Raw genomic sequence first — 4,017 nt, 5'->3', positions numbered from 1 at the left:
AAACACTTTTTGATATTTTCTGTGAAAAGGTAGTTAAAAGTATTATAACCCATATATATTTAGAATGGGCTAATTATTAGCTTTCATTTGATTCCCATATTATTACAACACAAAATATTTTGTTTTATTCCTTCGCCATATTTTTTTCGCAGACGCCATATTGAAATATTATATACCCTATGTCACTCCGACAGTTATGACGAATCAATGATACCTCATATGTTACAATCCGTCCAGACGTTTAGGCTGCAGCGAGAACCAAAGAAATGGACATACACACCCACATACATACATACATACATATATACGCTCGAAAAACATGACCCTCCTTCGGGCCGTCGGGTAAAAACAATTTTAAACAAAAAATAGAACCGACTACAAAAACTTAAAATAATTTTCTACTAAGTTGAAGTCGGTGCCTCAGGCACGAGCCAGCAGGAGTAATTAAAGCGCAATGACTATTTCAAAAAGCTTTCCATTTTCAGTTGTGACGCTATTTCACACCAATATGTAAGTAATATTGTTTTTAAATATATACAAAACCTTGTGGTAAAAGTGATTAAAAGTCAGATATTCTTTGTTGTTGGATCCAATAGAAAGTTTTGATGTAGTTACAAAATTACGATTTTTTTTCATCACAAGATTTCGTGACGATTTCCTGACGTCAAGAAATTTAGGATGTTTTATGTAGTTTATGTTTTATGATCTCGTCCTTAGGTGTAATAATTTCTTGTCAATTACATGACGGGACAACTTTTTATGAAATACTCCAATACGAGTAGGTATATATATAGTACGAAGGTGAGGATGACGACTATAATTAGTTCCACTCCTGCTGGCTCGTACTGAGGCACCGACTTCAGTCACCTAGTAGAAATTAGTTTTCAAGATTTTTGTAGTCGGTTTTCTTTTGTTAAAAGTTTTTTTTTTGAGTGGGTACCTACTAATATTGTTTTACTTTATTATTATAAAAATCTTTATTTCTTACTTTTCAGTGATTTGTTACCAAAGTACATCTCACAATGATTCATTAAGCCCAAACACGGCTTAGTAACATTGTTTTTCGACTTATGACAGAATTCCGTTTTTTTTAAGTTGCTTAATATACCAAAACTTCTAAAGGTAACAAATACTTTTCTGTCGGTACAAATCGGTTTAGAGCCAAACGCGAGATAATCGGAAAAACATGCACATATACAGGTCAAATTGAGAAACTCCTGTTTTATGAAGTCGGTTAAATTCCAAAATGTTCTGCTAAATGTAAAAAATACTTTTCTGAAACCGCTTTAAAATCGGTTAGCCAAACACGAGATAATCGCGGACAAGCATACATACGTACAGGTCAAACTGAGAACCTCTATTTTGAAGTTCGTTAATAAACTCAATACATCAGTGAACACGGCATCCACATCCGATAAATTAGCTTGAACAAAAGGTAGTACAATCCTAAAATGGCTATTAGCAAATTTCAACTTTGCGGATTGCTTTGGATGAACTCTGAAACCAATCCTTTTTTTGGGCAGTCGTCGCAATCTAGAATCTGAATAAAACATTCTCAAATAGAGATAACTTTTCTATACTTAATAAGTTCTTCACAGGCACCATCTGATAGTAGAAAATCCGTTTATAAACGACCTTCACCGAACTGGTTAATGGATGAAACGTATTTTATATTATTTAATAAGTCAATAAATATATTGCATAATGGGTTGTCTAACAAATTTCAGTCCAGGATATGATTAATTATAATTAAAAAAAAATTTAACGGTTTGGTTAATGACAAATTCCATACTAATCGAAAGTATGAATATGCAAATGTTAGGTTGCCTATTTTTTTCCCGTCACAACTCTGGGTAGGCAAGTATAAAACAGGTAAATCGATACTAGTAACTTGCACCGGTCTGGTTAATGAATGAAAGTTACATGAAAATAAAGATTATTTCATTACGACACGGTGGCATAGGTTGTCTGCGAAAATCAATCCTGAATTCCGGTTGTCGAATTCTAAAAAGTTAATATTGCTGCGGCAATTATTATATACTCTGTGGCTGCGAGTGAATATGTGCGACTGAGATCCCACAACCACAAACGTTGTTTGCATATTCATACGTTCGATTGGTATGGAATTTGTCTATTCACGAAACCGTTAATTTTTTTTTTTTGAATTATGAATCAATCATATCGCGGACTGAAATTTTTTAAACAACCATAAGCAATATATTTATTGACATATTAAGTTTAATATAAATACGTTTCATCTATTAACCAGCTCGGTTAATTACGGCACACTTTTTAGACTATGAGTCAATATAAAACGTCACTGATAAGCTTATCTTAACTGTAAGTTAAGAATGTAATGACAGCAATAGGTGCTGTAGCTGAGCAAATTAAACCTACTTTGTGCATTCCAGTCAACTCGTTTTTAATAGACAAGGCTAAGAGTAATAATCACATTACAAACTGATTATGCTCCGTGTAGGTGTATAATGTTTTATTTATATATCTGTAATGTAACATTGAGGAATAAAAACCATCACCTTCCGATATGGTAAGAAATTAGTTATGTATGGAAGTACAAGTTAAGTCTTCAATATTGTATTATAATATTTATCTTAAATGCCTAGCCACCATATCGGCCTGTGCGGTCCGATGGACTTATTTATGGTAGGAAATTACGTCACAGGTCTTCAATGTTTTGACTCCGACTTGTAATAGATTTATGAAACGGCCAAGCTATACTTTACCAAGGTGTAGGTTAGAAAGCAAGGGCATAAGGAATTTGATGATTTTTCACTGCAAATGCGATATGAATGAGCTTGTGAGTCTTGGCCGCCAATTTTACAAGAAATGTTTTTGGTGGGTGGATTTAATAATTCTTTAACATTAAAATAAGGAAAAATTAAAAATACTACCTTAATGAACATGTTTGTTTCTCATACATACAGGACTGAGACATCACACACAATTTAGGATATATATGTAATATATCTATGTAGTAGTGCTATACTAATTCACTTTTAGCCCGAAAAATAACATGTTTAAATATAAATTGTTTTGTCTTGCCTGGAAAAGTTACAAAAAAAATGCACATAGCCGCAAAAGGGGGGGGGGGGGGTTATCACAGCCGTCTCTAATTCTATTTCAAATAAAGCGCTAAGAAAAGCTACTATGTACATAATTATCTCCGGTCTCTACAAGTACGTACATTCCCAATAAAAAATCATTATAATCATGAATTCTTACAACTGCAAAATATTAGTCGATTTCGTAACAGGTAATGTAAGCCCCGGCGGATTTAGTTAGTTGCGTTAATATAATAAATCTGTAGAAAGTCCGTGTCTGTACATTAGAAATGTTTGAGAAAAACTTACTGGACGCTATATTAGCGCAATAGAACCCAAACATTTCGTCTGTTTGCCTGTGCGTTTGCACACGCTAATCTCAGAAACCACTCAACGTAGAAGGATGCGCTTTTCACTGATATGTTGTCCTTGCCTTGAATTAACATTTAGTGTTTATTTCATTCGAATTGGTTTAGAAATAAAAAAGATGTTAATTAAAAAAAAATAGATTTTCTCAGGCATCAACGCTCCTTTTTTATTTATTTTAATTTATAAATAAATATCGGTTTCTTGATCGGTGCAGGTCCAAAACCTATAACTTATCCTGAACAGTTGCCATCAGATATTTCAGAGCGGCCAAGGTGACCTAAAATATCGAAATATGAACTCGAACATCTTGAGGCGCTCCAAAATATCTGATTGAAGCTGTACTAGATAAGAGCAGTCGGCGATTCAATTCAGTTTTTACCCGACTGCCCGAAGGAGGGTTATTTTTTTCGAGCGTATGTATGTATGTAAGTATGTGAGTATGTATGTATGTGGGTATATGTATGTCCATTTCTTTGGTCCTCGCTGCAGCCTAAACGGCTGGACGGATGGTAAAATATGAGGTATCATTGGATTCGTCATAACTGTCGGAGTGACAGAGGTATATAAATATTTCAATATGGCGTCT

This window comes from Choristoneura fumiferana, chromosome 7, assembly GCF_025370935.1.
Source record: "Choristoneura fumiferana chromosome 7, NRCan_CFum_1, whole genome shotgun sequence".
Classification (NCBI taxonomy): domain Eukaryota; kingdom Metazoa; phylum Arthropoda; class Insecta; order Lepidoptera; family Tortricidae; genus Choristoneura; species Choristoneura fumiferana.
The sequence above is the reverse complement of the archived record's forward strand: the minus strand, read 5'-3'. Positions refer to the sequence as shown.